This window comes from Pleurodeles waltl, chromosome 3_1 (assembly GCF_031143425.1).
Source record: "Pleurodeles waltl isolate 20211129_DDA chromosome 3_1, aPleWal1.hap1.20221129, whole genome shotgun sequence".
NCBI lineage: Eukaryota > Metazoa > Chordata > Amphibia > Caudata > Salamandridae > Pleurodeles > Pleurodeles waltl.
The window spans coordinates 1673164788-1673191673 of record NC_090440.1 but is presented as its reverse complement, the minus strand read 5'-3'; positions in this window follow the sequence as shown (position 1 = coordinate 1673191673).

Here is a 26886-nt window from a genome sequence, read left to right as displayed (position 1 = left end):
GCATAACATGATTAGGTCTATATAAAATTAGATGAAACCTACCTATATTAGATATGTTTATGTAGTAAGCCCATGAGGTCTATTGTGGCGATTTAAACTAATATGGCCGCCGCATTACAAATGTAAAGCCATTAATTTTGCCAAAGAATGTACGTGATTCAACAATGCTGGATATATTTAAGTATTGTGGATATGAGATCTATGATGGTATCCATTCAATATGGTCGCCGCAGTATAAATATGAAGTGAATATTCTAGTTCGGAGACCGTCTATGTCAGATATGCTCTTGAAGCATTCCTATGAGGCCCATGATGGTGATTTAATTCAATAAGGTTGCCGTTTTACAAACGAAAACCCACAGTAACCGCATTATAAATAAAAAACAAAAACTCTAGCTTGGAGATTATTATTTTTAAGGTTACATTAGCAGGTATTTTTCTGTCATATTATTGAGTATTGTGTCTCGATTGTAAGAGGCGCTCTAGATTTTGGTTGATATTCTTGTTTTTATGTGAAGAGAGGACAATATTGCTAAAAACTAAATTCATTGGCAACGGATAGATAAATGATCATTAATCATTTATTAAGGACGTTATTGTTTGGGTTGATCAGAATTCTAAACATTATGGAAGTTCAATCAATTTCATGTATCTCTCCTCCATTCGCTCTTGGGTCAAAATAAAATATATTAATAATTGAAAACAATAAATTAGAGAGAAATGTTCATGAATGCATTAGGATTAGTTCCATTGCAGATGGACTTTGTAAATAAATATAAAGGCAACATGTGAACACTATAAATACTTGGTATATTGTAGGTGTATTTATGTAATAGTTTTAATGTTTAATCATTTGTTTCATTTAATATTTTTTTCCTTTTCTACTAAATAATGATTATTTATGTTTGTACGTTTTTAGCCCTGAAGAAGTCCTTTTGGATGAAACGCATTGGCTATGGCTATTTTCACTTTTCATGAAGTTATATATGGATAATCACAAGTGAACTAATAAAAATAATCTTGTCAAAAGAAGACATGGTCGATGAGATAATGTTTACATATGGTGCTGCATAAGGATGTGAAGACACATAAGGAGATTTTCCCTTCTTTCACAAGTGGATGTGTATATGTGCTGAGTCTCATTTTATAATCCTAATAATTTTTGGTTATTGGTTTTAAAGTGCAATGGAATGGTTGAATTGACTTAATTATTATAATAATTATTTCACCACAGAATAAGCTAATGTAATCTATTCTATTGATAGAGCTATGGATCTAATTCACATTGTTAAATGTGGACCTGTGAAGTTTTAAATATAACATGGCATTTACTAATGAAGTGAGCATTCCGCATGTGCCCTTTGAACATACCTTTAGGGGTACAGGCTGCAAAGCCACAATTGATTTGATTATTTGTTAATTACAAACATTTTGGTACACTTGTTGCATAATTTTAGGACACACCCAAACTGGATAAGTGACCATAATGCACAAAGTATGGATGTTATTCTTTTTAGTAATCAGAGAAAGGCCAATGATATAGAACAAGTTACAGATATAGAACGAAGGGCCAGATGTAGGAAAAAGAAAATTTGCGAGTTGCAAATTGCGAGTCCATGCAACTCGCAATTTGCAACTCGCAAATTGGTATGCGGTACGGTGTCTCAGACACCGTCTGCGAGTCGCTATGGGGTCGCAATGACCCACCTCATTAATATTAATGAGGTGGGTCGCAAATTGCGGCCCCATAGCGAGTCTAGGCACTCGCAAACATGGATGCCTGCTGTCGTCAGCAGACCTCCATGTTCGTGTCTGCTGTCTCAATAAAGCAGTTTTTTTTTTAAGTGTAGCCCGTTTCCCTTAAAGCAAAACGAGCTGCACTTAAAAAAAAAAAAACGAAACCTTTAGTTTCGGTATTTTTTTCCTGAAAAAATTGTATTGGGTCCATTCGCAAAGGAGAAGGGGTCCCATGGGAACCCCTTCCAATTTGCGAGTGGGTTACCATCCACTTGAAGTGGATGGTAACTGCGACACCCTTTGCAACAGCATATGCGGTCGCAAATGGTATTGCATGCCACTCCGAATCGCAAATAGGAAGGGAACACCCCTTCCTATTTGCGATTCTGAAATGCATATTGCGAGTCGGTCCCGACTCGCAATATGCATTTCTGCATAGCAAAGAGGCATTTGGCCCTCGCAAACGGCGATTTTCGCCGTTTGCGACGCGCAAATCCTTTGCTATATCTGGCCCTATATTCTGTAAATTGTATTTCCTTAAAATGAGTAAAGTTAGTCCATAAAACTTCTTGACAAAACTCCTAAAGCAGTTTAGTAGCTTTCTTGAAGAGACCGCCAGGGATGATAAAGTTAAAAGTGCTTTTTATGTAATTTTCTATAAAATTAAAGAACAGTAAAAGATACCTACACAAATAGGATACAAATAAGGGTGTGTGTTATTGAAGATGCACTAAAGCCATTAGTTCTTTAAAGCTATCACTAATTAAATCAGTGAGAAATCAAGAGCAGGTACAGGCCTGTAGGAGGGACTATAAGGTGGCTATATCTTCCAGGGCACAATCAGTAAGAATTGAAGCATGGCAAGCATTAATTGCTACAAGCAAGTTTAATGATAGTTATTTATTTTGGAACATAGTTAATAACCCTTTATTTAAAGATATGTAGCCTGAGGACTAAGGTTGCCATACCTCCAGAGGAATGAGTGAATCATTTTCGGAATATGTATTAATGCAACCCAGTGGAGGGAAGCAGTGCCTTTACCTAGGTCTCTTTATAGGCAAATGCTCAGTGGCTAAGCAGGGTCCCATGTATTTGCCATTCATTGATTTCTCAAGTGCTTTGGCCTCCGTAAACGGCAGTAAACAATGGTGAATAATGACTGAGATGGGGATTGACCACTCAATAATAAATCTCATAAGAGAAATTTATTTGGGGGCTCATGCTTCAGTAAGGTATGGTATTAATAAGAAGGGCACACAAGGCTCTAGGACTGACATCGAGGCGTCCCTTTTTTCATTTACACTCTTTATCAACAACTTGAACAAAATGTTAGCTGAACAAGGTAGGGTTCCAATACCCAGTTCCCCTACTCCTCTACATGGATGATGCAGTCCTTATGGCCTCTACCCCAAGAGGTCTTCAACACCTATAGATATATTTATGTATTTAATTGCTGACTTGAATCTCAGGGTCAATCTATCTAAAAAACATGTTACGAAACTTGGCCCAAATGTCGACAAAAGGTTTCTGTTTAAATCTGTACGGGCAAACTTGGCTTCCTTTGACACTTGTATGTACTTAGGTCTTCTACTTGATTCCAAAGGGACATGGTCGCAGCTCATTACAACAAGGATATTACAATTTGTAAAAACGATTGATGCCACCAATTCCTTTTCTGCTAAACTTGGAGTTAGACCAATGAAAGAACTAAGGGCCTGATTTAGAGTTTGGTGGAGGGATTACTCCATCACAAACATGACGGATATTCCTTCTGGCATATTACAAGTTCCATAGGCTATAATGGAATTGTAATACAGTGGACAGAATATCCATCACGTTTGTGACGGTGTAACCCCTTCCGCCAAACTCTAAATCAGTCCTTAAGTATTATATACAAAGTCAAATGTCTTTCCACTGTGATGCTTGGGATGGTGTTTGGGGGCATGTAAATGTGGCCAAATTGCAGCTGATCGAGAATGCGTGTCTAGGAAATTATCTTTCAGTAGCTATGTACGCCACAGGAGTTGAGTTTTCATTTTTTGTAAGACCTTAACCCAATCCGTCTGTGGCATAAGATTTGGACACAGTCAGAGGCTAATCTGAATAGAAAGGTCATCACAGATTGCCTAACATTCAACCATTTTGGGAAAATTCCTTGGATCAGATATATAAAGGATTTTTGTTTTAGACTGACTAAGGATACATTTTTAATGGCAATGCTTCTTTAAAAAATGTAGGAAAGGCGGAACTAAAATCTATAGTATTGAAAATGCTGGAGGAACAGTGATATAGTAGGGAGTCTAAACCTAGTGTTTTATCAGGAAATTTTAATTAATGATGGTATCCATTTTATCTTGAAAAGGTGTACAATGTGCAACACAGATATGTTATAACAAGATTTAGGTGTAATGTTATCCATCGATTGTTATCTGTTCCGAAAATGAATGATTGCTCTCCCATGCTTCCAAGGTGTCCATGTGATAATGTATCAATATAATGCACAGAGCAATTTATTTGTTTTTGGAAATAATGTGAGGTTCAGAGGAAGCATTTGATTTTACCTATTTTGCAAGAGCATAATTCCAGGTGCTGTAAACCTGTGATGATTTTTCTCCAGCAATTACTTAATCTAAAAATGTGTTTGGCAGTATCAACTTATGTAGGACACTTCATGACTCTTCGAAAAGGAATAGCAATTAATTGATTACCAAAGCATAGCATTAAGATTTTTTTTAAATCTGTTCACGTCATGATTTTTTTCTTATATTTTAAATGTTCTTATTCCTATTTTAGTTTATGGTGTGCAAATTATGCTTTTTAATTATTAATCTGATACTATATTGTACTTTGTGCTTTTATGATCTCCAATATAAAGTCCAGTAAAGCTATTTTTATTGATTGGTTGATTGACCAGAATAGGACAACTAAATAAGAATTATGTTTTTAAATATTTTGGCAACTTAAAAGAGAGCAACAGACATCTGAACATGCACACTTTATGACAGAGTGTTGGATAGATTATAGCATAAACAGGGTGGGTACACGTCAGCCTTTTTTTGGTGTTCTATATCATTATTGCAGTCATTCAGTTATGTTAGATGTCTGTATTCTGATTCTAGCCTGCCAGGGTAAGGGTTTTTCCCATGCCAATGCCATTTTTGTGTGTTTGCTGTTGCAATGAATTCAAGCTATCTTGGCTTACGATGGGTTGATACCCCGAAACCGGTACCAGGATGCTTGTTTCCGGTCCAAGGAGGATCTGGCCTGGCTGTTTGGGCTGTTTTGTACCATTGGGAGCATGGTCAAGACTGATTTGCATATGGCTGGGTCCAAACTGGGATTGCATGATGAGCAAAAGAATAATGGATTTAGCATAGATCTCTTGACTAGGGATGAGTGTTTGAAAAGTTTCAGCATTTCGGCCATCATCTTGTGTTTGCTATGATTCTTGTTATGTGCATAATATTTTTTAATGTGATTGTTCTCATCCATTCTTTAGCAGGATTTGTATGTTGTGTTGTAGGAATTTTCCTTTGGGTCCCTCAGGTTGTGGGCTTCTCCTTGCCGATCGTCTTTATGTTTCTGTGAATAGTTTGTGCAGTCACCATTGTATGAGATGTGCCAATTGTGATTTTGGCCTACCAGGGTGTGTTGCTTGGCCACACAGACCTTGTAAGTATGATGTAATTAATGTTTGCACAGGTTGATTTATGTGAAATATAAATCGCAGTGGAAAATGCTGAGTTCAGACTGGAGTTTTACATTGGCCTCCACTGAGCTGTGCACTTTGTTGACTGCAACCGTGAGTTTGTTTTTTTGTAAGTAGCTATTATTTTATTTATAGATCCGTACAAAAGTGACATATCATTTGGTCCCACCAGGGCATGGACTTCGGCCACATCGTCCTACCCTGTATTTTACGGCTAATGCTGGAGAAAAGTCAATTATATATGAAGTGTCACTCATTATATAATAAGATTATGTCTTGAGTTTTGTAAGTTTTTTGGCTCGCCTGGTCTTGGGCTTCATCCATAATGATCTTCAATATGTGTTCTGTCAAATGTTCATGGAAGCAAGGGAGAAAGAGACAGAGAGAGGAATATTTGCTGGGTGAAGTGGTGAACGATGTCAATGGTGGCACCTTTCCAGTTGTCTTTGTCCTCCTGTGCACATGGCGGCCGGCGTGAACAGAGTCTCTGTCCTGAAACTGCACAGGTGTGTGTTGTGCTATGGGAAATATACAGTACATCCGCTCACTGCCAAAATAATTTTTGCTTCCCACTATACCACTGACTGCGAATTATCTTCCATACTTCTTTTGTTACCGAACTACTAACCTGAACACGTTGGTTGTATGTATAAGTGGGAAAACACAGAACTTAAACTTTTACAGAACTGCAGCTGTCCATGCATATCCCCTGCTCTTATTGAATACAGGAAGTCATAGTGTACCTCGATTTGAAAGGTGTAAGCATTTGAAAGTTGCACATCTTTTGGATGACCCTGGGTCCCGCACATTGCCCTCAAAGGGAATAAACTGCTGTTCATCTGGATCTTGATGAGACTTTGCATCAGTCTAGAAAGACCTCTTGCGAGGGAAAGAGGTCTGCCCACCGCTTCTCTCCTCTAGAACTGAAAATGTTTGTCTTTGTTGCTTTGAAAAGAGACCATCACCAGACTGAGCTGACAGATGTCACGTGGGGGAAGTCTTGATACAGTAAGATGCCCACGAAGCCCAAGCATTGTTGACATCAGCTGGTCAGAACTGACCTTAGATGCACCTAGGAGACCAGGGCCCGAGGACCTGCATAAAATCATTCCAAAACTGCGAATATGATGATCCCATATTGATCTCAACATACCCATTCCACTCCTAAGCACTGTTGGTTGAGATGTCCTGCCCCTGATAAGGATGTTGCACCAGTTCCTGCTATCCTATTAAGTTCTTAATCAGTTGGAAGGAGCTACTTACAGTTGCTTTTTAGATGATTGAAGTCTCTCAAATTAAAAGGAGTAGCATCAGGGACAGTGTATAAGGAACATTTTGCCTGAAAATACTACTTTTGTGAGATATTGTGCATTTTTGCAGCACAAAGGCTCTATAGTGTTGGGTGCAGAAGACGTTGGTGAACTAGGAGATTCCATCTCACAATGCTATGACCTCATCTTACAGCTGCGCTACATTGTCCCAATGCAAATCTTTCAAATTCCTGCAAAAGTTGTTTATCAAGGCTTTTTTTTATAAAAATGAAAAGGACTTATGAAAACCTTGTCAAGTACATCAATTCATTTATTCCATTGGACCTCTTTGAGCTCCAAAAAATAAACTAAGGGTCTTATTTACAAGCCCCTGTGGCGCAGGGCAGCCCTGCAAGTGTCTTGCTATGCCGCCAGCACCAGCAGGAAAGGCAGAAATGGACCATATCTACAACATATGACACATTTCTGTCCTCTCCTCCTGTGCTGGTCCTAAAATTAGCTGCCTAGCACCCTTGCACCATAGCTCAAGGCTGCCTGCATTGCCCAGAATGATTGTTTATGTGCAGGAAGATGTGCCATCCTGCACATAAACAATCAGTAATGGTGATTTGTTACTTCTAGGTGTGCTGCGTTCTTCACACATCAAAAAAGCAAAAACAAGGAAAAATAAAACTATTTCTCCTTGTTGCACCACTCTGGGGGTGACGTTAGTTTTTGGTGCTGACTTAGATTTACAATTTCTTGCAAATCTGGGGCAGTGTCAAAAGCAATGGGTGTTGTGTGGAAACGCCCACAGTAATGTTAGTTAGTCTCAGCTCATCTAAAGGTTGTGTCCAGTTTATCCCCGGGATAGAACTGATTTTCCCACACAGTTTGTTCAGTGTCTCTAGTCAATGGGTTGAGCTCTGTTTATACATTGATGCAAGTAATTATATTCATCTGACTGAGGACGGGACTAAACTTAACATTAGACATTCAGAGAAAGACCCTGATATGCTGGAAACAGCTGTGCTTAATTTGTGCCGGTGTTTACCAGGGATTGGCACTCACACTTATTTAACACCAGCACATTTTATGACATTGCACCACATGGTGACTCTGCCTCATTCATTTTAAACACAGCACTTTATCAATTCGGTATACATTAAACAAAAAAGAAATTACCTGCGTGCCCAAGGTATTCTTATAGCTTTGGGTGACTTGTAATAAGACCTAATAGTCACTTTTGCAATAGTTTGATGGTTTGCAGATAGCGCTGATGCTCACCTTTTGCAGCGTATCCAGTGACAGTTGAATAGTGACAGCTGTAGTGGGTTTTTGAGAAATATCTTGGGACCTGCCAGTATTATTTTTTTTACAAATTAAGTACTGGGAGACAGGAGGTGGGCTTTTTAGGAATGGATGGTCAGTGCCATTCTCTATCAACTCAGCACTGAAAGCAGCCACAAAACAGTAGCGCCCAATCACTTATAGGCACATACATGATTTTCTGCTGTAGTGAAACAATGTTTGGGGTACAGTGCAAATATTAACTGTTCCATTTATTTCTCTTTAGGGAAGCCTGAAAAAACTATAGGGTCTTAGCTAATATATTTAGGAAGGTTTATTTTAAAACAAATAATTTGATGACAATTTAAAAGAATTATAGAGGTGACCCATACTCCCCTAAACATAAACTCTCCTGGACCTGTTACTGAGACTTCTTGATGCAGTATGAAGCTTGAATTAAAACATTTTTGGAGGTATGATTTAGGTCCCCAGTCAGCACTTACTGAAGGCTTCCAAATCAAGCTCCAACAGCACCCTCTTGCACAGTGAGGTCCAGATTTACTAACTTTCCATGCAATGCAACTCAATGGAGCAAGACAAGATATTGCACATTTCTGCTCTCTCATAGTGCTGGTGCACTTTAGGAAGCCTAGTTCCAACACAGGCACCCTTGGGCCACTGTGCAAGGGCGCCTACCTTAGGGGAGGAATGTTTTTGTGCAGTAAAGTTTGCCTTACTGCACAAAAACAATCCTTAGTGTCACTTCGTCACTTGCCTCGCCTTGCATTGGCGCAAGTGCTTAGTAAATGCGGCCCTTAATGTATGCAATCCAGTGCACCACGCATTTATTAATTCGGCCCACGTGACTGCTGCCATTTTAATGATAAGCGAAATGCTGAGGAGCTTATACAAAAAATCCAGATTTTATTTTTTTCAACATAATTTCCTATTGTTAATGAGAACTAAAGTCTTGTTAATAAAAACTTCAAAATGTAACTACCAGTAACCTTTTTCAAAAATCTTACAAAACCTCCTTAAACGTCTTAGATTTTCGTATATGTTCACGATATTATTTTGTCTAAGAAGCTATTGCAGACCATTAAATTGCCCACACGTTCCAGTGCTTCAAGGTTTATTGCAGGTTTTGCTGCCGTAGACACAATGCTTGCTTGACCTTGGCCCACGTTTAGTTGGTTGTCTAACTTGAGTGATGAGATGGTTTAGAACTCTAGAAAAAATACGCTGAGCATTTCTCAACGGAAAAAACACACAATGCTCGATCGGGGGTTCAAGTCTGAACGAATCAATTATCAGCGTATTTAGCATTATTTGTACAAAGGGCCGAGTTTTGTGGCAGTTGCATGATAATTTCTCTTTGCTTGGCAGAATTTTACACACCGGCAGCAATGTAACATATTTTATAACTGTTTTTTGTCAAAATGCATGCCGAAATTATGGTTCTCGCGCTCGCAAACACGTTTAATCAATTTAAAATATAAGTGGCAGGAGTTTATACGTGTTGCTCAAAGCTGGCTGGTAGCTAAACTCTCTACTTTTCGAATGCACAAAACAATGAAAGGGAGTTGCGCAATATAATTAAATGCACTGTGTCCTTATGGCTATAGATCTGCTACTGGTTCAATGGCATCATATATCGAGAGTCACTGGAATTATGTGGCATGGGAGCACCAGATTATGCAGCAGGTCGACTACACATGGTGATACTGCCTGGGTAAAGCTTTCGCCATATAAGTACCAGTTTAACAACCAAATACAGAAATAAGCAACTGAAAGATTGTGAGAGCCTACTACTAAGTTTTCAATAACCATTGATCCAATTTGAGCTAGAAACATTTTTTGTAAACATCTGCAGATTATGCATCAGATGATGGATTATATCCCAAATGCGACAAATTCATAAAATTCAAACAAAGCAAGGGTTTAACCCTGTCTGTTTCTGAGGGAAAATGCACTGATAGTCAAGGGTATTTGTGAAGAACTTTGAAGTTACTCAATTTAAGTAAATTGTTTATTGTGTCCAAAGTACACTTATTGCATGGAAAGTTAAATGTCACCTCTGGAATCTTCACTACTGCCCACTTAATTATTGATATGTTAAAAACTAAATTTGTGCAATGGCCCAACGTTTTTCAGTGGAGGCCACAGACCAATAAAGTTTGTTTGGGGAAGAGGAATGATGCATAAATTTGAATTTCAAATGCTGTATTGCTATTTTACATTTCATTTCCACTTACTGTTGCTAAACGCCGTACACACTGAAAAAGGACTCATGAAGTAATCCATTATGGTGGCCAAGACTCTCATGGAGTAGGCAGTGGAGTACAGGAGCTCCTGGACCTGCGGCCGCTTCTCCTCCCCCATTACCCATTCTGAACCAAAACTAAAGCGGGGGATACATTGCTGATCCCACCTAGACCCTGAGAATTCAGGTGGGAGTCACTGATGTTACAATTCTAACCTCAAACTAACTTATTTCCTTGGCTCGCGGCTCATTCAAAATGGCGGCCGTAATTGTGCAGCGAGAACCGGCGAAGACGCTGTGAGGCTGTTCGCCCTGAAGCCGGAGGAGGCCTCCAGATGCCAATGCCAGAAGGAAATGAAGTTTGTGGTGCCTCTGGGGAGGCTACACGAGAACCAAAGCGAATACCCGGCCCAACTGAAGCTCGCACTCTTGGGGGGGCAGAGGCGATCGAGCGCAACCACAGCTTAGAGCGGAGGAGACATTAAGAGTGGAGCGGCCACCGGCACAGATTGGGAGTCGGCAGGCCAGGGAGACAGGAGCTCAGACACTGCAGTCCTGTACAGCAGCACATGCCTAGTGAGATTGGAGCGGCGCCGCCTCGGCTCGAGCGCCCGGTTCCTGGCACACAGTGGGAGACCATTGGAGGCCCCGGACGACTTTGCCGGTAAGAGAGTGACGTGCCGGCAGGGTCCGGGACTGCCCGTGCTAATACGGATTTGTACAGAACAGGGAAGACACTGGCCCCCGGGAGATCCATGGGACACTTGAAAACTGGGATTCACCTTAAAAGCTCCCCATCATAGATGGCCAATGATCCCAATAAGAGGGGGAAGTGCTTGGGAGCTACAAAGTGAATGTAGCTGAGACCACTTCTGTGGCCCCGGTTGTTGGTCCCCAGGACCAGCAGTTGAGCTTCAAAAACAGTTCATGAGACGCCGCTGCGGACCATCGGGCCACCTAGGGGAGATGACGCATTACACATAATGAGCACTATCTGACTTCCAAAAGTGCAGCATTGTGTACTCCCAATGTAAACTGACCATCCATTTTGCTACGGAACCGCATCTCTACGTCACTGTATAACCCAGACTCACGACAGGTGAGCGAATATTGAGAAATCCAGCCTTGGCACACAAATGGGGAAGACCCTTGAAAAAAGGGACTGCGACATGGGCAGCACCTCACGCCCCAGACCGTGCACAGGGGGGACGGACTTGATCACACATAATATACCGGAGGCGGAATCCACAGACCCTACTCTCCAGGATGTGCTTCAAGCCATAGCGCCATCCCGAACAGCACTGGAAGTTAAGATCAATACGCTAAGCATAGGTCTGGACCTCTTGCGAGACGATCATAAGAGACTGACAGAAAGAGTTTCCACAACGGACCGGGACCTGGCGGATGCGATTGCCACCCTGACGCTAGCGAATAACAGGTTGAATACCATAGATAACCATCTCAAAGTACTGGAGAGTAGGGCGGAGGATGCTGAGAAGAGGGCAAGAGGTAATAACATCAGAATCATAGGGATTCCGGAAAAGAGTGAAGGCCCTAACATGGTAGAATTCTTGGATAAGTGGTTGCAGATGGTTGTTGCACCAAAGGCGTGTCCACCTTCTTTGCCCTGGAGAGTGCTCACAGAGTGCCTAGCAGGGCACCACCTCCAGGGGCTCCTCTGAGGCCTGTGATAGCGAGACTCCTCCATTTTCGTGATAGAGACCATATATTGCGCTAAGCCCGACAACATGGCGAGATGACAATAGCAAACAGTAACATTTCCATCTTTCCAGATTTCTCCCGAGAGGTGCAACATCGACGAGTGAGCTGTAACTCAGTGAAGCGCAAACTACGTGACCTAGAGATTCCTTACTCAATGCTATTTCTGGCCAGAATCCGAGTAGTCGCCCTGACTGGAACAGAATTCTTCTCTACACCAGAAGAGGCCTGGGCTTGGCTGGAGTCTCGCTCGGCTCCAAATCCAAATACCAATTCGCAACACAGTAAGAAGCGACGGCGCCCTAGGTTGAGGAGACGGCAGACAACACATAGAGCTGGCCCACCCACCCAAGATGAAGCACAGGAAGAAAGACAATGAGTGATGGAAGCGGTGGCATTGCTTGGCAGAGGACCTTGGGGCTCAGATGTAGTGTCACCTCCGAGTTCACAGAGAGGGGATGGGCATTCGGACTCTGACAACTTGACTGCAACCTCTACTCAATCAAGCCTAATCCTACCTATGATCACTCCTGGGACAGCTGATGAAATAATTTAATTGGGGAACACTGAAACAACAAGTCTACTTTACCTCTAAACTGAGTCATCTAACAGGAAAACTCCAAGATAAGATGGCACGATGGATGGAGTGTGGCTCGCCCACAACATTAATGCTGACAGATCACGTGTGTAAACATTACTTAGTTCTATCTGCTACATCTACGAGTAATGTGGGGGGGCTGGACTGGAGTCCGGTAGCTCCCGGCTGTCAGATACTGACACCACCCCCACAATTGCTGTGTGTTACACAGTACAGACTATGGCCCTCATTATATCCCTGGCGGTTGGTGATAAAGCGGCGGTAATACCGCTAACAGGCCGGCGGTCAAAAAAATGGAATCACGACCATGGCGGAAACCACCAACACAGACAGCCACTTTAACACTCCGACCGCCATGGTGGTAGCAACAAACACTGCGGCTGACACCGCCAACAGACTGGCAGAACACAATGTACCGCCCACACTATTACAAGGCACCAATTCGCCAGCTTTTCGGGGGCGGTACCAACGCCATCAAAAGCACAGCGGAAACGGTCTTTGGAAGGGAAACCACTCACCTCACGACGCTCAACGAAGAACCAGGATGCCATGGAGCCCGAACTACAGGTCCTGCCCATGTTACTGTATTTCTTAATGCACCACAAAGTAGAAAGAAGGCGGCGACGACGACCACGGTGAGTAGTGCACCTAGCACACAGGGGAGGGGAGGAGGGAAAAGAGAGTGACACACAAACGCAAAATGCAACACCCTCACCCCCCACCCCCAACAACACACACACATATCCAATTACATCACAGATACAGCCCGTCACCCCCTGGAAGAACACAAGGACCAAACGAAATAAGTTTAACTAGTGTAATATTCGAAAAATCAGCTAGCCCAAGAGAACGGCAAATAATCAGTATACACAAATATTTACAGCAAGTACACATATCCGTACGCTGTCCCACGAAATGTCCGTGGACCAGTGGGCCCAAAAAGCATGGGCGAAGCCCACACATGACACCTGCCTCAAAATGGAGAGAACACTGCAGGGGCATCAGGTCAGAAAAAAAACAGGCAACTCAGGGGCAAGGGGAGGGGGGCACCTCAGCCGGATGAGGGTACGACGCCACTGCTCCACAAGGGAGCTCCATGCCCACTGCTTGCTCCTGGGGAGCGCAAAGCCACAGTTTCTCAAGTCTCTCAAGTGGGTGGTTTGCTCACTGCTTGCTCCTGGGAAGTGCAAAGCCACAGTCTCTCTAGTGGGGGGTTTCTCCACTGCTTGGTCCTGGGGAGTGCAAAGCCACAGTCTCTCAAGAGGGTGGTTTGCTCACTGCTTGCTCCTGGGGAATGCAAATCCACAGTCTCTCAAGTGGGTAGTTTGCCCACTGCTTGCTCCTGGGGAGTGCAAAGCCACAGTCTCTCTAGTGGGTGGTTTCTCCACTGCTTGGTCCTGGGGAGTGCAAAGCCACAGTCTCTCAAGTGGGAGGTTTGCCCACTGCTTGGTCCTGGGGAGTACAAAGCCACAGTCTCTCTAGTGGGTGGTTTCTCCACTGCTTGGTCCTGGGGAGTGCAAAGCCACAGTCTCTCAAGTGGGTGGTTTGCCCACTACTTGGTCCTGGGGAGTGCAAAGCCATAGTCTCTCAAGTGGGTGGTTTGCCCACTGCTTGGTCCTGGGGAGCGCAAAGCCACAGTCTCTCAAGTCACTCAAGTGGGTGGTTTGCCCACTGCTTGGTCCTGGGTAGTGCAAAGCCACAGTCTCTCAAGTGGGTCGTTTGCCCACTGCTTGCTCCTGGGGCGTGCAAAGCCACAGTCTCTCAAGTCAGTGACATGTTCCACTGGTTCTGGAGGGGGCTTTGTGCCCAGAGTGCTTCATCCTGCCAAGGACTGTGTTAGTGGATGTTTTTCTCTACTGGTTCTGGAGGGGGCTTTGTGCCCAGAGTGCTTCATCCTGCCAAGGACTGTGTTAGTGGATGTTTTTCTCGACTGGTTCTGTAGGGGGCTTTGTGCCCAGAGTGCTTCATTCTGCCAAGGACTGTGTTAGTGGATGATTTTCTCCACTGGTTCTGGAGGGGGTTTTGTGCCCAGTGATGCTGCACCTGGGGTGTGGCATGTTGACTTTGTCTCACCTGGGTGTCACAGCCACGCAATGTACCCGGAATAGGTAGCATGATACTCCATGGAGGCAGACCCACACTCCGTCCTGTGGCGACTTAGGCTGCCAATTGCTGGTTTGTGTCAGTGCTGGAGGTGGTGTCTCAAGTGGCGTGTCCAGGGTCCAGGACATCACCTGCAGACTCTGATGGCTGCACACTGGGGATGGGGCTGACAACCGACAGAGTGGCATCAGCTGTGCATGTGGCGGTGCTCATGGTGGTGCAGGCGGCGGTGGCTGCAGCGGAGATGCTGCCAGTGCTGGCCCTGGTGCAAGTGACTGTTGGGGTGGATGGATACACCATACCGTCTTCGGCAGCCTTGGATGGCTGATCCTTGGGTAGGATGCTGCAGACTGACATTGTGGCAGCGGTGGTGCAGGTGGCGGCGCAGGTGGCGGTCGGAGCGACAGTGGTGACTGGGGTGCAGGTGGCTGCCATCCCTGATAATTTGGTGGTCACCAGCCCCTCCCCAGGTGAAATCGTGCCCAGAGGTGATGTGCCCTTTGGCTTGTGGCACTTTCCCATCTTGACAGCCACTGCAGGGACCTTGGCACTGTCCAATCTGTGTTTGTGCGCGGCCTTGCTGGGTGGGTGGTGTGACTGTCCCCTGCTTGAAGCCGGTCCCTTTTTTGAGCTTTGCAGATGGTGGAATAGGGTGGTCCTTCTTTTCTGTCGGTGGCACACTGGCAGCTCTGACGGGTGCCGCCTTTGACTGTACTGGAGTAGCAGGGACCACAGCGGATGCAGATTTGGTGGCTGAAGTGCAGGGCTGGGATCTAAACATCCTGGCCATAGGAGAAGGACGGGGAGGTGGGTGTAGGGAAGAACTCCAGGTTAGCTAGGTAAATGTTTTGGGACACACTGGAACGGGAAGATGGAGGGGGTTTGGAAGTGGAGGAAGAGGTAGTGGTTGTAGGAAGTGTACATCTGCTGAGTTTTGGTGAAGGTGCATGGGTTAGAGGCTTTTGTGAGGTGGATGGCTGTTGAGTGGGTGTGTGCCTGCATTTCGGTACCTTGAGAGGAGGTCTCACAGACACACTGGGAGAGGACACAGGGGATGTGTGAATGGTAGTGGGGTGGTGATTGCATGTGAGCGGTGTGCAGTGACAGGCGTGCTGGTGATGGAGGTAGGTGCTGAGGATGTAGTGCATGCAGGTGTGAGTGGAGACGATACTGGGAGGGAGGTGGAGGACGTGGAGTAGGGGGACACAGTGGAGGAAGTGTATGTTGGTGTATCTGCATGGGTATGGTGCTTGTGTGAGTGCCTGTGGGATGTGTGGTGCTTATGTTTTCCTGAGCCACTTTTGTGTGTTGATGTGTGTGCATGCTGGTCTGATGGTGTGCTTGGCATAGGCTGAGGTAGAGGGGATAGGTCTGGGTAGTGGAAGTTGGAGGGGGGAGGCTGGACACAGGGACAATGGCTGCCATCAGTGCAGAGGCCAGAGCCTGAAATGCTCTCTGTTGGGCCACCACGCCAGAATGAATGCCCTCCAGGTATGCATTTGTTTGCTGCAAATGCCTCTCGACACCCTGGATGGCATTCAGAATGGTTGACTGCCCAACAGTGAGGGATCTCAGGAGGTCAATAGCATCCTCACTGAGGGCAGCAGGGCTGACTGGGGCAGGGGCTGAGGTGCCTGGGGCGAAGGAGATGCCCACCCTCCTGGGTGAGCGGGCACGGGAAACACGCTGAGGGGCTGCTGGGAGGGCGGTGCTGGTAGGGGGGTGGCAGCTTTACCTGTTGTTGCAGTTGGCACAGGGTTGCCCGCCACCGCAAGGGAGCTCCCATCAGAGGAGGAGTAGCTGTCGCTGGTGTCCCCGCCTGTCCCAGTCGTGGAGCTCCCCTCTCCCTCCGTCCCACTGGTGCCTTCACCCTCTGTGGATTCACCCTCCTAGGCCATGTGGGATGCAGCTCCCTCCGTCTCTTGTGCCTCTGCACTTCCGCCAGATGATGCTAATGGACACAAGGATAGGGTGACAAAACAAGAAGGGGGGAAAGACAGAGGAGACACATGGTCAATGTCAGCAACACCACTACCGTTGGCATACGCAACACACAGGGAGCAGCCCCATGCACTAGGCCATGCACTAGCAGTTAGTAGGAAAATCACCTGCCCATGGGGGACTATACCTAACACCATTTGCTGCACACCTGGAACTCACAGGAGCCTGACTAGTTGTAGATTCCCACTACCACTATTGGGGTTGGAGCACCTCAGAGCCTACCTAACAAGGGACCTACCCTACCAAGTTCACCCTGGCCTAGGGGAACCCACAGCCCACATCCCCCACCCAGACACCTCGTAAAGCACGTAGAGCAGTGATACTCAAAGTACGGGCCGGGGGCCGCATGTGGCTCTCTTGACCTTTATTTGAGGACCTCTAATCAACAGCAGTACCCGGCAGCTCTTCACTCGATTCAGCACTTACAAAAAAAAAAAAAAAAAAAAACAAGCAAGTATTTCTTTAGAGGTTGATTGAGGTCTTCTCCACACACTGACAACATTGCCAATAGTGAACTAAGAGGCAGGTCAGTTGTTATTTGCACTCATAGGGTGGCCTGGGTTACTATTACACATGAACAACACCCACCTTACCGCCTCCCCTCCCTCCCCCCCAAAACTGCCACTTTGCTGGCATCAATGTGGCCCTCGTCGCATCACAGACTAAACTCTGCGGCCCCTGAAACAATGTTTGTGAGTACCAATGGCGTGGAGTCAGCTGAATGAGACTGTGCTCACCCCCTTGTGGCTGCTGTGATGCCCTCAAGCGCCCATCAAACTCCGGATATGCTACCGCCAGGATCAGGAACATCAGGGGGGTCATGGTGCGATGGGCACCCCTTCCATGTTGGGAGGCCATCCCCAGCTGGGACTCCGCCGTCTTCTTGCTCCAGCGGCGCAGGTCCCCCCATCTCTAGCGGCAGTGGATGCTCCGTCTAAGATAGACCCCCAGGGTCTGCACATCCTTGGCGATGGCACGTCAAATACCCTTCTTCTGGTCGGCGCTCACCTAGAGGAAAGATACAGGATGCAAGGAAATTACTCTCCTGTCCAGACCGTCGTACTCATTGCCCACCAGTTCCCACCCATGCCCTGACGCACATACACTCACCATCCTCACATGCAGGCCTCAGCCTCCCCCCAAATGTATCTTCCATCCACACCACTCCATACATTCATGGCCCATGCATCATGCTCACAGTGTACTCACCTGTTTGTCTGGAGGACCGTAGAGTAGCGTGTACTGGGGAGGACCCCATCCATCAGTTTGTCCAACTCCTCCGCAGTGAAGGCAGGGGCCCTTTCCCCAGACATATGAGCCATTGTCGCTTCCAGACAGAGGTCACAGCAGCACTTGCAGTGTAGGTCCTCTCCTGTTGAAGGTCAGGTATCAAGTGAGTGAACAGATAGAAAATGGCGGTCACGTCCGCAGCGGTGCATACCGTCACCGCCGGCGTACCTCGTCATTGGCTCCTGGAACCCATAGGGCCCAATGATAACCAATGCTAAATTGCGTGGCGGTCTTCAACGATGCACAATGCAAGCACAGTTATCTCATTTCCCCTTGTCCCTCCTTACAGATCAGGGAGCCGCCATTTCAGGGGGGCACATGGCATGGCACCTAACTGCATCACAGCACATTTTGGCAGAAATACGGACAAAGTACGCCACACAAGGATTTACTCCGGTTACAGCAAAAACACTTGTGCAACCTATGTGGTACATGACCCTCTGCTCACCATTCTCCTCCATGGGGCACATCCGCTGGGGAAGATGATGAGATGGTGTCATCCTCCGGTGTACAGACCTCTGGCGGACCTGTTGACAATGGAAGACAGACACATTATTATCACCTACAGACTTGATCGGGTCACAATCCAAGAACTGTGTGCCCAATTGGAGCCAGACCTGATGCCAGAAATACCCCCTCTAGTGCAGGTCCTGTCAGTGCTCCATCTCCTGGCAAGTGGCTCCTTTCAAACTACAGTGGCCATGGCATCAGGGATGTCTCAGCCAATGTTTTCTAACATGTTGACCAGAGTTTTGTCAGCTCTGCTGAAACACATGTGCAGCTACATCGTATTCCCCCAGGTGGAGAATTTGCCTACAGTGAAAGCTGACTTCTATGCCCTGGGACATATCCCCAACATAATTGGTGTCATTGATGGTACACATGTGGCATTTGTCCCCCCCGGCAGAAATGAACAGGTGTACAGAAATCAAAAAAGCTACCATTCTAGAATGTGAAGATGGTGTGTTTGGCAGACCAGTATACCTCTCATGTGAATGCCAAATATCCTGGCTCTGTGCATGACGCTTACATTTTGAGGAATAGCGCATCCCTTATGTGATGGGCCAACTCCAGAGGCACCGGGTGTGGGTAATAGGTGAGCCCAAAGTCCCCACACAGTATGAATAAGTGTCTGGGTATGGGGTAGTACCTAAGGGTTAGTGTGTGTCTAACAGATTTCCCTCGACAATTGCAGGTGACTCTGGTTACCCCAGCCTCTCATGACTACTGACCCCAGTGGAGAATGCCAGGACAAGGGCAGAGGAATGCTACAATTAGGCACATTGGTGAACTAGACGTATTATTGAGTGGACTTTTGGCCTCCTGAAGGCCAGACTCCAGTGCCTCCATCTAACAGGTGGCTCCCTATACTACTCACTGAAGAAGGTGTGCCAGATAATCGTGGCATGCTGCATGTTGCACAACCTGGCTTTGCGACACCAGGTGCCTTTTCTGCAGGAGGATGGGCCTGATGATGGTATTGAGGCAGCTGTGGAGCCTGTGGACAGTGAGGAAGAGGAGGCAGAGGAAGAAGATATTGACAACTGAAACAACATCATCATGCAGTACTTTCAGTGAGACACAGGTAAGAGACTGGCACTGCTCATCTCATATTTGACTACTGTAGGAAACTGTATAAGTCAGCCTCTTAACCTCTGTGTATGGACACTGACAGTTCACTTTAGCTTTAAATTTCAATGATCTGGGTACCTCATTCTGCCTTCTGCTATATTACTGCTGCCCAACAATTGACATACATTGGTATATACAAATGAACATTTACATTGATATTTGTGGTAGAATTGTAAATATACATTTGTGAAAGTACAGACTGACTCCAGATTGCTTTGTGATTCAAGGGTGTTTATTTATGGGCTAATGTGTATAGGGGTATGTGGAAGGGGCTGGGGTGATGGTGGAGGAAGGTCTATAGTAGAGTCCAGTCTCTCGGTGTCACAGGTGCATTGTCCAATGGGGAATAGGAAGTGGAGTAATGTCAGTTAAAGGTGGACTGGGTGACAGAGTGGAACAGAAGGGTGACAATCAGGAGAGTCTTAGTTCCTGGTGGGGGTCTTGGCAATGTTCTCTGTCTTCTGCCTGGATCGCAGGGACCATTTGCAGCGTGGTTCTCCTTCTGCAGGGTGTGGGGTGCTGGTGGCCTGTTGGTCCTGTGGCGGGACCTCTTGTCCACTAGTGTCAGCAGACGTCGAAGGCTGTTCATCGTTCGGGCTGCTGTCAGGGGCCCGGTGGTATGCCACTGTCTCCCTCATGGTGTTGGCCATGTCTGCCAGCACCCCTGCAATGGTGACCAGGGTAATGTTAATAGACTTCAAGTCTTCCCTGATCCCTAGGTACGGTCCCTCCTGCAGCCGCTGGATCTCCTGAAACTTGGCCAGTACCGTGCCCATGGTCTCCTGGGAATGGTGGTATGCTCCCATGATGTTTGATAGTGCCTTGTGGGGGGTCGGTTCCCTGGGCCTGTCCTCCCTCTGTCACACAGCAGCCCTCCCAGCTTCCCTGTTATCCTGTGCCCCTGTCCCCTGAACTGTGTTCCCACTGCCACTGACCCCAGGTCCCTGATTTGCTTGGGTTAGTGGGTTTGCCTGGGGTCCCTGTAGTGGTGGACACACTGCTGATTGACGTGTCCTGGGGAGGGTTGGGACTGTGCCAGGGGAACCGACTGTCCAGAGTTCCCTGATGGGCCGGGCTGGTCATCTTGATCCAGGCGTGCAGAGCTGCTGTAATCACTGTGGGCCTCTTCTGTGGGCAGACTGGATGTGGCTGGCACCTCCTGTCCGTTGTGTAGGTGTCCTGTTGGGGTGTAAATGCATTGGTATTGTATCTGTGTGTGCCATCTTGTGCAATGGGTGTGTTTCCCTCTACTACTGTGCTTGCAATATCGCCTTGACCCTTGTGTGAGTGGTGATTGTTTGCCCTGGGTGGGTCTCTACCTTGGACATGCTTTAGTGATGGGTGTCCCTGCAGGTCTGTGATGGGTGTCCATGCATTGGTGTAACATGCAGGGCTTGGTATTGGGATAGGTGGGTTGTGATAGTGGGGTATACGTGAGGTGGTGGAGTGATGGGTTTGAGGGTATGGGTATGTGTTTGTGGTGGCATGCAGGTAGGGTTGGTGATATAGTAGTAAAGATTTGCCTTACCAGAGTCCAGACCTCCTGCTACTCCTGCGAGGCCCTCAGGATGCCATGACTTGCTCCTCCCATGTTGTTAGTTGTGGGGGAGGAGGTGGGGAACACCGCCAGTCCTCTGTACGGCTACCTGGTGTCTGGATACCACAGAACGTACCTTCCCCCGTAGGTTGTTCCACCTCTTCCTGATGTCATCCCGTGTTCTTGGATGCTGTCCCACTGCGTTGACCCTGTTGACAATTCTCCGCCATAGCTCCATCTTTCTAGCAATGGATGTCTGCTGCACCTGTGATCCGAATAGCTGTGGCTCTACCAGGATGATTTCCTCCACCATGACCCTGAGCTCCTCCTCAGAAAACCTGGGGTGTCTGTGAGGTGCCATGATGTGGTGTGAGTGATGTGTGAGGTGATGTGTGGGGTGATGTTTTGGGGTGTGTGGTGTTTTGTGCGTGGATGGTGTATGAGTGATGTTTTTGTGTGCCTCTGGATGCTGTTGTGGTCTTTGCTTTTCTGTCTCTCTGCTTCTTCAAAAAATTTCATTGTAAGGGGTTGTGGGTAATGTGGGTGTGTGTTTTATATTGGATTGGGTGTGTGGGTTGTGGTGTGTGTATATGTATCAGGTGTGTGTATTTTGAATTGTCCAATTTGGTTGTGTTTTGTAAGTGTGTGTGTGTCACAACTTACGTGCTGCTTACACCTGGAGTCCGCAGATCGAGTGGCGTGGGTCTTGAATATTCGGCCTTGGCCCAGGTAGGGGCAACTCTTTCTGGTAGCCACGGTGCTGTAGGCAATGGAAACGGCAAGAGCAGACTGTGCACCTCAGAAGTAGCGCCAGAGGGAAAAAACCCTGAAAAGGGGAAAAAAACTCCAACTGATAGATTCCTGAAACAGGAACAAAAGAACAGGAATCAGCAGAGGCAAAAATACAGGAAATACACTGAACTGACAAGAACCAGCACAGGAAGGCAAAGAAACAGGAGCAAAGACACCATCCAAACAGAAAGTGTTGCAGCGCAAGGAGAGAAAAAATCACAGCCCTTAAATACCAACAAACAGGAAGTGACCAACAGGAAGTACAAGGACACCATCTTAGATAGGGAAAAGATACATAGAATAGAATGAACTAGGAGCCATAGAGAGCAGGGAACAAGGAATGTTGGGAAAAGAAGGGAGATATGGGAAGGGAGAAAAAACATAAAGGAAGGCACAACCAGATAGCCAGAAAAAGCAGAAAAGAAAAGAAAAGAGCAGGTGAGTGGGGGGTCAGACCTGCCTGTAAGCGCGGTGAAGGAAAGGAAAACGAGGCCCTATGGCAAATTTGGGGCCTCAGAGAATGCAGATCAGTCTAGGGGCGCGGCGCGTCTTGTGGCTGCGTGCCCCATCGGCGAGCCGAATGTTCAGCTCGAGACGCGCGAGGCGGCGCGACAGTGTGTATTTTGAGCGTGGCGGTGTGTACGTCAATGGTTTACCGCGGTTGAATGACCGCTGCGTTGATTCATGGGTCGTGATAGTGTGGGCGTATTCTTGTTGGAGTAACGGTGTGGCTTTTGGTACTGCCAATTTATCACTGACCTTTGGTGTGGCGGACTTTTGTGAGTGTCTGTATTGTGGAGGATTTCTAAGTGTGGGTCATAATTCCCGTAGCGGATTTCCGCCATGGGCAGGTATGTTGGCGGCCGTCGCCACGCTGGTCAGCAGACTTTACCGCCAGGGTTGTAATGAGGGCCTATGTCCTTTGCTCTGGGGATAGGGAGTTGGGATTTCAGTTGTTTAGCTATATCCCAAAGCACACCGTGCTGCCTGAGCAAATTGCATATTTTTAGATTAAGGGGAGATCACTACATGACTGATGGGTAGCCCACTGAGCTTAAAATTTCTTACGTGGAATGTTAGAGGGAGTGCACTCCATGGCCAAACGTCACAAGGTATTCTCCTTTCTCACTCGACGGGTAATCCACATACCGATGCTCTAGGAGACACATCTAGATTTACCGAGAGTCATGCTCTCCAGAAACACTGGAGAGGTCAGGTTTTCTGTACTATCCACTCGGCCGTTGCTAGAGAGACACTGATTTGGATTAGAGCGGGGGTAGCCTACCAACACATGACATCCATTACTGACCCACTGGGTCACTACACTGTAATTTCAGGAAAACTGGATGGTATAGAGATGACAGTGGGTAGTATATATGGCCCTAACTTGGATCAGGGAGGTTTTTGACTTCCTTGTCATCAAAGCCGGGAGTGTCCCTGGCAGGGCTAGTAAGCTAGGGGGGAGACTTCAACTGTATAACAGATATAACGTTGGATAGATCACACACACCCTTACCTTCATCCCCAACCACCCAAACATCCCAATCATACCGGACATGGCAACATAACTGGGGACTGGTGGACACTTGGCATGTCCAGCACGCAACAGACCAAGACTATTCATTTTACTCACCCATGCATAATTTACATGTTAGATTAGACACCTTCCTCTCCTCACCAGAGAGACATGGGCCAGCTAGTTCGAGCGAATACCTTGTGCGCACAATCTCAGACAATAACCCACTTCTTCTTAATCTGAATTGGTCCCTGGCACGGACACCAATTCCCACATGGTGACTCCAGCCCTCTCTGCTAGAGGATGAGGCATTCAAACACGCCATTGGGTTGGCAATAGACACTTATTTTGAAACTAACGAGGGGTCGACTGCTTCCAAATTGTTAGAATGGGATGCATTTAAGGTGGTCAACAAGAGGGAATTTTTTCTCTGCGGTAGCAGGTGAAAGACGTGTGCTGCTGCAAGATATAGAGGAGGCTGAACGGAACCAGAGAGAGGTGGAGCGACAATGCCCCAAGACCCCAGACTTGCGAGCATCACTCTCATCCGCACGGGAAACCACCATAACGGTAGTAGATCAACTGCGCTGCTATGACTATAGGGCCTTTTTGACACAAACAAATGCAGAGGGGGACTGAGCGAGTCCTTGTTAACATGGCTGGCGAATCCAGCAAAAAGAGGTTCAGTTATAGTATAAATTACACAACCCAGAGGTAATAGTATTGGTTCCCAATCGGCTATTAACGACGAATTCCGGAAATACTATGCGGATCTCTACACTTGCAAGGTACATCCTCCAGTTGAGGAAATACAGGCCTTCCTATGCCATTTACCACTCCCGGTGTCGGCCCTGGACTCAACGGTGCTGGGTGCACTGATTGCAGTGACAGAAATAAAAGAAGCTATAACTTCTATGGCAGGCAACACCTTGGCCAGATGGGCTACCAATAGAATTTTATTCGACTTACTTATCCAGGCTGGGGCCTAGGCTGGCAGAGGTCTATGAGGTGGCAGTAGAGAGTCAGATCCTCCCGGTGTCTGCCCGGGATGCCCTGATCATACCACTATTGAAACCGGGGAAGGCTCCGACAGACGTGGCTTCGTACCGCCCACTATCAATGCTAGCAGTAGATTATAAAATACTGAGCAAAATATTAGAGCTTCGTCTCATGTGTCACATGCCTCATTTGACACATACAGACCAGGCCAGATTTATTCCAGGACACCAAACGGTACAGAATATACGTGGCCTCCTAGCCTTAATTCATGGTGATGGATATGATAAACGTGAGGCGGCAATCTTGCCATTGATTTCAAAAAAGCGTTTGACAGCCTGGAATGGCCCTACATGTATGAAGTTCTTCACAAGTTCGGGGTAGGACATCGCTTTATAGCCTAGACAAAACTGTGGTACAGTAGGCCGATGCTAGGGTTCGAACAGGCACTACTATCCCTGACAGTTATGAGGTGGCTAGAGGAACTAGGCAGGGTTGCCCTCTCTCCCCTCAGCTATTTGAGTTAGCAATAGAGCCTTTGGCCTGCATGGCCAGAGAGGGTGGAGCTTATAGAGGTATCACACTGGCGGGCCAGACCCATCATATAGATTTGTTTGCAGATGACCTCCTTCTATTTATGAAGGATACGGGAAGTGATCTACAAGGGGCTCAGATATTACTGAAAGATTTTAGTGACCTGTCTGGGCTGAGAGTGAATTGGCAGAAATCCAGCCTATTCCCAACTATGGAAGGAACCCCCACCTCCCCCACCCCCCAGCCCCCGGATACAGAAGAATTACAATGGGAACCCAGATGTCGAACCTATTTGTGGGTCCATGTCTACCATGATGTTGAGAACTTGTTTGAGTGCAATATACAGAGAGCGCTGAGGGACATTAGGGGCTCTATGGGGTTCTGGGCTACCCTGCCTGTCTCAGTCACAGGCGGAGTGGCGCTCCTGAAGATGATAACTCTCCCCAGACTACTATATCTTTTCACAACCTTACCAGTGTGGATCCCGGGGAGTGTCTTTAAAGATCTGAACTCTATGATTACGGGATTCATATGGGGAACGGGCAGGCGGAGACTAGCGCTTACGGTGCTACAAACATCTCCTGAGGAAGGAGGACTGTCTGTTCCAGATTTCGAAGCTTATTACTAAGCAGGTCAACTACAATGGTTGACCAGATGGATGGCGGACCCCGTGATGCTTGGGCATGAAGTATTACCCTTTACTCCCGAAATGCCCTCGTTGACCAGGGTCATCTTGGGTCTTGGCCTTTCAGCACTCCATAGACCTCAGGCGCTGGAGGTAATCCAAAAATGTTGGAGATGCCACCTACGTAGAATAAAATGCCCCAGACCTTATGCTCCTGAGACACCAATGTGATGCCTGCTACCGCTACCACACAAGGGTAACTGATATCAGATCCCAGCGGGGAATTTCCTACTTCACAGAGCGATTATGGACATGATGGGCATTCACCTGCATACCGGGAGTGCGTAATCCCCTACCTTGGACCCAATATCTCGTAAGCGCCACAGGGAGACATAGAGCGGTGACCTACCTTTATAGAAAAATATGAACCACAATGACCCACCCACTGACAGGCCTTAAACAAAAATGGGAAACAGATTTGGGGCCGCTATAGAGGACAGAGATTGGGAGGAAATACTGACTTGAATCCCAAGAGCCTCTAGTAACGCTCGATTTAAATTGATCAACACATATGTCTTACATAGAGCATATTGGACCCCAGGTAGAATCAAGAGACACTTTGGGGCCACGGGGGCAGGCTGTCCCAGATGTCACGAGGAGGGCACTGAATTTGTCCACATGTTCCGGGTCTGCCCAACATTACGGGAATACTGGCACGAGATAACGCAGCTTCTCACTGACATTGTTGGTCGTGAAGTACCTGATGACCCTAGACACTGCTTGCTGGGAGGATATCGCCATCAGCCCAAACATAAATATACTAACCAATTTCAAGATTTGGCCTTAGTCTTAGCCAAAAGAGAAATTGCAATGACATGGAAAGCAGCAGCAGGGCCACGACTACACACATGGAAAAGGGAAGTCCTCAAGTGGGCTAAAGCTGAAGAGACGATTAGACACCGGGAGGCACGGAGGGGTCAGGGCCCAAGAGAAAGAGCTAGGGCTTGTAGTACACTAATAAATGATTGGGAACAGGGAGAAGAGGAAACATTAGACTCCTGACTGCTTTGCAGAGCTACTGACCTAGCAGTGTAGCCACTCGAAACTACCCTCTCCACAATAAAGCAATGATGTATCGAGACAAGGATGCACTGATCACCTTCATTAATGGGACATATAAACTGTCACCTTTCAGGGAAACACACTCACCTAGAAATCTGTTGATACATTGCACTATCCAGGCACACAAGCGGCAAACGGGATGGGCGGGGAGATAGGAGGAATTTGATACCTT